The sequence below is a fragment of the Hippocampus guttulatus genome, chromosome 20, assembly GCF_054856545.1.
Source record: "Hippocampus guttulatus isolate MCC_2025c chromosome 20, RoL_Hgut_1.0, whole genome shotgun sequence".
Lineage (NCBI taxonomy): Eukaryota > Metazoa > Chordata > Actinopteri > Syngnathiformes > Syngnathidae > Hippocampus > Hippocampus guttulatus.
Window position 1 is genome coordinate 1,660,688 of NC_141280.1, and position 9,698 is coordinate 1,670,385.

The window sequence follows — 9,698 nt, forward strand, 5'->3', positions numbered from 1 at the left end:
AAAATGGGGATGCAATCATTTATGATAAGAGACTCACCCCCTCTGGCCGACACTTCTTGCCAATGCTCGACTGGCGACTTTGGTTCCCCCCCCCCCAGTCTGGCAGTGCAGATCCAGGAGCCGGGCAACAGCATCGGCAACAGCATCACCGCTGCCTCCATGACATCACTTTGGAGACGTCTCATTGGTCGGAGGCTCTGCCAGCATCCAGGGCTTGCGGCCAATAGGAGCAGAGAACAAGAAGGCGTGGGGGAGGGCCCTCCGCTCTTTGTGTCGTCATGCAGGGTGGGTGGCGCAATCGGTGTTTTATCGCCTCGCGCAGGGGTGTGTGCGCTTTTAGGCCTGCGTGGATGCTGGAGTCGGGTGGCGGCCTGTCGGAAAATGTGGAAGCGTGGACGCGTGTCAGTGAGGAGCACGGCAAAGGCGCACACAGGATGCTCATGGAATGAACTCCTAACCACAAACACAGAAGCAAGTTGGAGGCCTTTGCTGTGGGAAGCGCATGCGACCGTTTGCTACCGCCACCGTTGCAACAATCGACAACTTACTGCTGTACTCAAGCATCAATTATTAGACGAGTCCAGCTTTCAAGTTACAGCTTTGAAACGATGGAGAGAAGCATTTTTCAAAACGAATAATCATAAAGAAAGTCGTATCTCTTCTGACTATGACCCCGGATCACTTTTTTGTATTTGCTATATGCACAGTAAAAACTCAACGTGAGCACTGAGCAATGACATTCTTTGCTGGCCTCCCTCCACTTATAAAAAGAATATAACATTTTTTAAATCTGCTTTAAATGATGAGAGATTATTGATGGAATGATATGATACTGTACAGGACAAGCAATGTACTTTAGAACAATAGACTGTCAAGAATTGGAAAAAACTCAACAAAAAGGATCAAGTTTTCAAGCCGGGCAGTAATAAAATGTCGCGGTGGAGGAAAAGTAGAAAGTGGAGGTCTTTCAACACGTGCACTTAGCACGATGTCAATGAACCCACTCATCGTGCATGTGAACGACAGAAGCAAACATGAGAACAAGTCGAAAACTGTGCAACGCGGCGGCGCCTCATGGGGCATCCAACATGTCGCGATTTGGCGGAGTGATTTCAGAGTGCCAACGGCAATAGACCAAGCCAGAAAAGCATCCATATTAAGCCCCTCGGCAACTACTTCCAAATATGGCCCGGATTCCAATTTGTCCTCCAGCAGTGGCAAATCACTCATCTTTGTTAAATTCATTATGACGACGTCATACTCTCGATGTTTCCGATAAAGTGTGATACTGGAATGCTCATAATGAATGATCGGCGAAAAGGCATCAGGACGGCATTCGTGAAAAAAAAATAAATGCAAACAAATAAAATCACTACTGCGGGGGTAGGGAAGGAAAGCAGGGGGCTGTCACGCCCTTTGATGCTGCATTCAGCTCACAAGCTACATGATGTCACCTCAGCGCGTACGGACACACACGCTGCATGCAAGAGCGGCAGAGAGAAGCCGGAAGAGAGCGCGAGAGAGGCAGCAGGTCACGTTAGGGTGTGTCCTGCCGCCGCCTCCATTCCCCACCCCTCCCCTCGCGAGTCGCCGTCACTGATGGGAAGCCAACGTGTGACATTGGCCAGTGTGCAAGTCCTGGAAATGAGCTCACCACCGATGAGAGGGAAGACTGAGTGAGAGGATGGAGGGAGGGAGGAAATAAGATCACGATTGTCTCCGAGATTCCTGGTGAGCTGAGATGAAAGAGAAAGGAGGAGAAACCCAGTGGAGAATGGAAGCCAGTTAGGGAAGACCCAGGAGACAAAAGATGCTATGAGGAGTTGCAGAATGAAAAAAAAAAAAAACCACTCACAAGAAGATGAAATGTGGGGAAAAAAGCTCAACCGAAGCCTTGAGAAGCCAAATGCTGTTTGGTGTTTGATTTTGAAACATCATTCAAAACATAACTCAAGATACATTGATTTACAATCAATACATCCCTTTTCAAGCGTCCGCATGGATTTGCTTATTGAAGATGATGCAAGAAAAAAAACAAAAAAAAAAAACTTCCCGCACACACTGGTGCGCTGAAAGCCGTGCCGCCTTTTAAATTCAGAAACACAATTAAGGAGGAGCGAAAAGTCCCGATCTCAAGTCTGACATCATCCCGTCTGTGTCCCAGGATGAAAGCTCACGAGAGTGAGCTCATCCCAGTAAACTGCGCAGGCCTCACTTCAGCGTGTGTGAGCGCAGCACAAGTGCTCAGGCGAGCATCGCAGTCAAGTCAGGTTATTTGGCAAAAGATTGGTGTGATTTAATTTGACACTGAAAGGCTTTTTACCAGAATCGATTTGGAGTGTCGGGATCTCTTTGGTGTGGGTATGAGTACGATTGTTTGTTGGTCTCGATGTAATTTAGTAGAGCGATTAAGAAAATGGGGGAGGATGGCTACAATGATCATTTTTCGCCCCAATCATGATTAAACGGACAAAAGTGACTCCCCCCCCCCCCCACAAACACATTTGACAAATGATGTCGACCTTCCCCTGCTGTAACAAAAGGCCGATTTGAGGTTGCCCTTCAGCATTCAAAACGGATCCAGGTGGTGACCCACTGAACAAACAGGAGCCGAGGTAACAGCCAACTGAAAAAAGGTGAACATTTTCCCCAGGGGACGGATAAGAGCTTCCTTTTTTTTTTCTTTTTTCCCCGGTTCAACACTTGTTTGGCGGAAGCGTCATGGTCCATTTAACCAAACGTATCTTTCGGTATTCAGGCTTACAGTGACCTCTGCTCCAGTGGTCTAAATTTTAGAGAAAAAAATAAAGCTAAAGCGGCTTTTACAGCGTAACTCCCGGCTTGAAAATTGAGGCCAATGAGCAAAGTTCGAAGGCGATGATTTGTTGGACACCCCCCTGACATAATGGGACCCCCGGTCATGACCCCTATGGGTAACCCATGAACATTTTGGGTGTCTTCACATCCTTTAATCCCGAAACATGTGCTTTTATTTAAGAAAAAAAGAACAACTGGAAAAATGCCAAACGGAAGCTTTCCAAATTCAACTGTTGCGTAACCGAGCTTCTAAAATAAGAACCTATTTCCCGCCCCGGGCAAAAAGCCGGGTACATTTTATATTTTGGACTATGTATGGCATTGAATGACTTATGTCACTGATACCGCTATTATTCCCTCTGCTGCACATTTAATGGGTAAAAACATTGTGAAGAGACGATTTTGCATGAGTTTGGGCCCTGAACAAACACAGACGTGGGCTCGTGGAAAATCGTATTCCACCACGCGCACACGCGCACACTGATAAAGCGAAACCAGACCTCGAGCACACCTTTGATCAGCTTACACCTCGAAAGAGTGCTTCCCATGAATCACCGCTTTAAAGAGACTCAGCGACGGAGCGACGAGCAACATCCCTCACACGCGCCACATCAAGCTGGGACACATCAAGAATGGAACGGATGGATCAAAGTTGGACAATTGCGAGAATGATTTGCTGAAGATCGTGTTCCCGAGTGATCGTGTGCATGCTCAGCGCTTACCGATGCCAATCGTTTTTATCCCAGTCTGGACTTTTTCAAATGGACTGAAACCACCTCACCGGATCAAATTGTGAAAATCACAGAAAACTTGAAATATGTTCAGTTGCGGGATGGCAAAAGGCCAATCTATTCAGTCCCATGACCACAAAAACTCTCGGCACTTTGTTCACCAACAGGTTGCTAAATTTGTCCTTCTGCAGTTTGAAGCTCAGCAGGTGATGCGTCGTAGTTGTTTTATGGCTTTGGGCTAAAACAGCCCCCCCGCAACATCTCTAAACACAGACGATAGAACGACAGAGAGGCCAAACCCAAACAATGAGTTCAAACGCCGGGAAACGCGCCAGTGAGCTGAGAATGACTACTTTTGGGCATCACTTTTGTCAGTCAGCCACTTCAAATTGACCCAGCGCACCGCCCGCCAGCCCCCACTGTTGATATCGAAATAGTCACTCCAGTGCTGCTTCAAAGATGTTCATATGAGTAAACAAAATGATTTAAGAACCTTAACCATGAACGGTGAAAGCTAAAAAATTTTAAATAAAAAGTCCTATGTGTTTTTCCCTTTGTGTCTTATCTCTCCAGCTCCCTGGCGGTTTCCCAGCGGTGCCATTTGAAGGCAGGAAGGACCGAGGCCTTGGTCCTGCTCCTCCTCTGGCTCTACATCAGAGCGGCCGGATCTGCAGGGGGCAGCACGGGAGATGAAATATTGCGGCAGTGACAGATGCGCTCTGTGAAAACGCACAGACAAATTGATTGATGCACGACGTCGAGATGTATCGCCTTCAGCAAACGTCTACTCCCACAGACTCTCTCACGTGCGGGGGCAAAAATGAGGCCTGCACACTTTCCAAACGTGTTCCACCAAATATATTTCCAGACGTCTGTCTGCTGTTTTTGCGGGCAAAAAGGACACATCGCGGATGAGATGATAACGAAAAGTCCAATGAGCCCATTTCTTGTATGTGATTACGTTGCGCGATCGCAACATCTACAGCCATCAACATTTTTTTTTCTATCAACTCATGCCAAATTAAAAAAAATAAATTTTCCATCAATAGATGGAGGCATTTAAATTGTTTTTGGGGGGGAGTGTCGTTTTTTTTTTCTAACGGTCATTGCAGTGCCGAATGAGGGCCCCTCAGATCCAAGAGGAGAAAAACGACAAAAAAAAAAGAATAAAATGTGCTTCAGAAGTCAAAGAGAACTTGGAGATGTGACATGAAGTGTCAACAAAATCACGACTTTGTGTTATCTGTTGCTGTTGCGCCATCTCAACACATGTTTAAATTGTTTTTAAAAATTTGAAGTTATCAAACGCAATCTGAAAAGAAAGGCACGGATGAAAGCGATGAAGATTGCTACCAAGGAAAAGCAAGTCGGAATCGGAAGATCTTTACAAAACTTCTCAGGGCTGCTGCATTTATTAGAAGGCAAGGCGAAGACAAAACAGTGAGCGAGAAAGCGGGGGGGGGGGGGGGGGGGGGGGAGAACGAGCACGTGGTGATCAAAGTGATGTCTGGCTCGTCTTGGAGGTGCCTGCAGGTATTTGAACAAACGCTTCATTCAACGCAAGAGCTGTCATGACATTCGTGGATGACCGCACACAACACAATGACCGACCGCCGGCAAAATATCACGAGGAGCAAAACAAGAGCCGCAACAAATCGGTGGCCGTTCCAAAAAAAAATAAAATAAATGTGCAGCAGGGGTGCCCAATCGGTCTAGTTTGCACTTCCTTGGTTCCATTCAGCGGGGCAAGTTGAGAACACTTGCATGCTGTCTGCAAATACCAACATTTCATATACTGAGGGGTGGGGGGAGGAATCCAGGTGTGTTGGCAGCACTGTTCATTCAGGACTTGCGTTTCCTTCCCATGAAATATCAGTCCTATGTCGCGGTCCGTCATGTTGGCCGCTGCTCGCCACGCGGTGGGCGTTGAAGGATGAATGCCGGGCTTTGTGCGCTGGCATGCGCGGTGCGCCATCACTTCCAGTCTTACCGGCAGAAGGAAAGAACGTGCTGCAAAAACACGAGGAATTCCGAACTTTGCCATTGAGACTGTAAAGTTTTGTCGCGCTCGCATCCAAAAAAATCTGTAGGAATTTGGAAACTTCAACACGGCATATGGTGCACTGGATATACGATAGCTTCTCATGGGCTTTTTGATGGAAATGTGCAAGGTGAGCCGCTCTGAAGCAGAGAGTAGAAGCATCCACATCTGCAAAGCACAAAGAGAGACTTTTGGAAAAGGAGCCAAAAAACGCAAAGGGAAACACGGGTAATGCGGTGTTAGCTTTGGAAGCACGTTCACTATTATGGCGCGACTGTTGAGCTGAGCCCACTGTGACAAGCGCCGGGCGGCACCGGCGGTATTTTACGGGACAGTCCGCTCCTCCCTGTAAACGCTGTTCAGCCCAGCACATTCAATATACTTCTGTGTCTTTCCCTCTTTCTTTTTTTTACATTTATTTTTTATTAGAAGCAGAACACACACACAAAGGAGGTCTTTCTTCCCTTGAGCCTGTTGCTTTTTTTAACTCTCATTAAAAGCTGCTCCCGCCTGCCGGGATTATACGGCAGCATGAGGGAGGCTAGTGATTGGCAAGGTGGAGCCGATTGCAGTCAAGCACAAGAAGATTTGAAATTTGCAAGACTTGACATTGCCATCTGGGCAGTTCGCAAGAAAGACCAGTTTGATACGACGCGATAAACCTCATTTGGGGACAATGATTTGCAATCTTTTCATTTCTTTTTCTCTTTTTTGTAACCTTGGTCGGTGGCCATAATAAGATCAGTAATCCAGTCCGGGCTACTGTTGTTGCTGCCGGAAACACGAACCATCTGACTTCCTGTGGGGATTTGTGCGGAGATGGAGCCACCTGACACTACGTTTGGATACAACTGTGTCAATGTTGTTCCAAAATGGATAGTGGCGGAACCGCAGACGTGTATTATCAGGCAACGGCACCCGAGCAGCCTGCCGTCAGCATGACAAAAAGAATCAAAACAGTGTCGCTTTTTAAGTTATTGATCAGAGTAAAAACAAACACTGAGAGGCGACTGTATTTTTTTTTTCAGCCAAGTCATTTGCTTTGACCTCCAAAGCCCAAAGCAACAAGGACACCAACAGTTGATGATGCCGTTAACATGTATCCGCTCTCATGACGAGGGCATCTCGACATTTCTCCAGAAAGAAGAGGCTCAAGGTGCACGTTTTTGTGCACCCGGGCAAGAGTCCGAACCACCGCCAGAATCTGGAAAAATGTCAGCAATGCGTGGAAAACACAATATTGTGTCATCTGGTGTCAGAGCGAAACATACCCAGAAAAGTGCAAATGACCTTGCGGCAAAACTGACAAAAAGCAGAGATCATGATAAAGGCCATTTGGGTCCAAACATCCTCCCTGCCCCCCAGCCCCCACCACGAGAGAGCACCAAAGTGGCAAAGCAGCCGCTGCAATATGTGTGTGGTTTGCCGCAGACACGGGGTAAACATTAACTTGCAGGGTGGCGCTTACAAAAGGCAGAATTGAGCAAATCTGTTGCCTCGCCTCTCGTCCAAAGTCAGTTCCAGCTAATAATAATAATACACAACCAGTTACGGGTGTACCCCTCCTACTGCCAACAGACAGCTGGGATAAGCAACCTTCGAGATGTTGTTCATCCTTCCATTTTCTGTACCGCTTTCGCTTACTGGGTACTGTAACTGTACATTCTCCTTGATATCGTACAAATCTCCGGGGGGGGGGGGGGGGGGGGGAGCAACCAACAGCGACTGGTGGCACACTCTTTCCATCTTCCTCAGGCAAGGTCATAACATAGCGGGCACTAAAATCAAAGTGTTTTGGTCGGCGTATGAGTGGTGCCGCGAGTCTTGATTGGCATGGCATGGTTTCGCTTGAACCGCACAACGGTGTGGGTTGCCCCATAAACTTGCCGCAAGTCCCGCGTTGGTTTCTTTATGGGCGCAGTCTCTTCAAACAAAGGCCACACAAGCGGCGGGTCATCTGGGTAACGACCGCAGTTTTTGCGCCATTCACTGTAAGCGACGTGCGGCTAAGTCGAATGAAGAAAAGAGACTTCAGAAACGCGCAACAATAAAGGAACCCCCCCCCCCCCCCCGAGAGGAATGCTTATTGCTTTTGAATTGGCATCTGATGCTGACAGTAAATTGGCAGCTTACGCGTGGAATCTACTTTTCCATATGCACTACATGGGGTCCAAAATAATTCCAGGCATGCCAGTGTGCTACAAAGTGGAAGGTTGCGAGATTAAACTTTGAAGCTGCCATTCAAAATCACCCAAAAAATCCAACGAGGCAAAATAGAGTGCACTCATGGAGGATTTCTTGGAAAAATGTACGGTGATAAGGATAATGAGGATAATGATAGAGAAATCGTTTCCCCTGTGCCGCACCCGGCATCGCCGCGACATCGGCTTCAACGCAGCAGAAGAGATAGAAAGAGTCGGTCTATTTATTTCCACGTGTGATAGGGAGGGCGCATTATCTTGGGGAAGTAAACACAAGTGTGCCTGCGTTCGCGTTGGAGGCCGTCGGGTCAGGGAGGCTTTAAAAAAAAAAAACGCAGCAATGGAAGGTTAGCTCGGAGTCGCCGTTGCCTGCCGAGCGTTCACGTTCAACGATTCCATTTTCCAATCATGCAGAAAAAGAAAACCCCGATTGCATTATGAGAACCACGAGGGAGTGACAATATCATGTTGGCGTCTGAGCTTTTCCAACCCGCGGGCTGCTCATCGTCTTGTCCTTGAAGGCTAACCTACCAAGCGACTCGGGAGACACAAAAAGTTGAAGAAGAGATGAGTTGGGTTAACACCACGACCGCTTACTTTGACACATGCAGCCATGGACTTTGTTTTTGTGAACAGAAAAGTGGCTCCACAACGGGAATGTGTGGAGCCTCCCCAAAATGATTTAGAAGCAGCGAAATTTCTAAATCTCTGTCTTGGTTTACATACACATCGGATGCCCCCCCCCCCCCTTAACAAGATATTGAAGTGGTGGGAGGAGGTTCACGGCAAGATTGAATGTTTTTACACGACCCTTTCGGGAATGTTGAGTTACCCCCCCCCCCCCCCATTTGATAATTAATGCAAGCATTTTATGAGCCCTGCTAGCTGAACAACACTGGCTGGGATAAGATGGTTGCATTTGACTTTTCGCTCGTTCCATGTCAGACTTTTTTTTTGTTTCTTGATGATTTCAAGAGTCAAGATACATTTCACAGTGAGTGACTCCTCCTGTGCGTGTTAAGTCTCGGAAAACATGAGAGGTCTGCGTTTTGTTTTTTTTTAACACTACTGTATATTTACCAGACACACATTGTGCTAAGACTAATGAATGCAGGTTGTCTTCGAAGTATGCAGAGCTTCAGAAGAACCCACCAAATGATTCCAAAAGCTTGACAGAAGCTTGGCTTAACTACACTCCAAAGATACCTCCCTTGAGCCTCCAGTCTTTTTTTTTTTTATTTATTTTTTTTTTGGGACCAACAGAGCATACCGCCACACCAGCATCGGCATTTTGAAAGTTCCTCCAAAGTGCGAAATAACAACTGGGGGTGTCCCATAATAGTTAACACAAACAAAACGGCCTGACCTGCGCGAATGTGAAATGCGGGCCGGGCCTCAAAAGAATGTCAACATGGCAGATGCAAAGCATCGGAAACGCGCGCCGGTCAAACACGACGCTCACACACAAAAGGTCGAGATAAAGGCTTGCGAGCGGAAAGCAGTGGGAGTAGATGGAAAAGGAACGGGGCACAATGGGAACAATAAGTCTTAAGATAAAATACAAATCCTAAGAAGAAAAAAAAAAAGAAAGAAGACAATCCTGACTGCAACACTTCCGTTTGTTTTGTTGTGTATGGCATCGTCCACCTATTTATAAGCGCGCAGATACAGCGCTCCCCTCCCGGAGGAATGTTAATCTTCCCAAGGGCCTTTGGTCAAGGGTCCAGGAACACAGCCAGCGAATGCTATGTAGTTGACAGTTGGGTTCCAAAGGCACCCTCGTGTCGTTTGTTTTGTTTTTTGGTTTTTTTTTTGGGGGGGGGGGGGGGGGGCTCATTTGTCTTAAGTAAAAGCCGCCCGTGTGTGTATGCAGAGGAACATCGTCGTGCCGCGTCATTCAAAGAAGCT

The 9,698-nt window shown here is 47.2% G+C and overlaps 1 protein-coding gene across 2 annotated transcripts in view; it reads right to left on the reverse strand.

Annotated features, from left to right (window-relative positions):
- stmn4 (stathmin-like 4) overlaps positions 1-9,698 on the reverse strand; it is a 38,165-nt gene that overhangs the window by 5,311 nt on the left and 23,156 nt on the right. For both annotated transcript variants that reach the window (XM_086099744.1, XM_086099745.1), the window contains exon 4: positions 38-371. The gene's annotated coding sequence lies outside the window, so the exon portion shown is untranslated. The remainder of the gene's footprint in view (positions 1-37; positions 372-9,698) is intronic.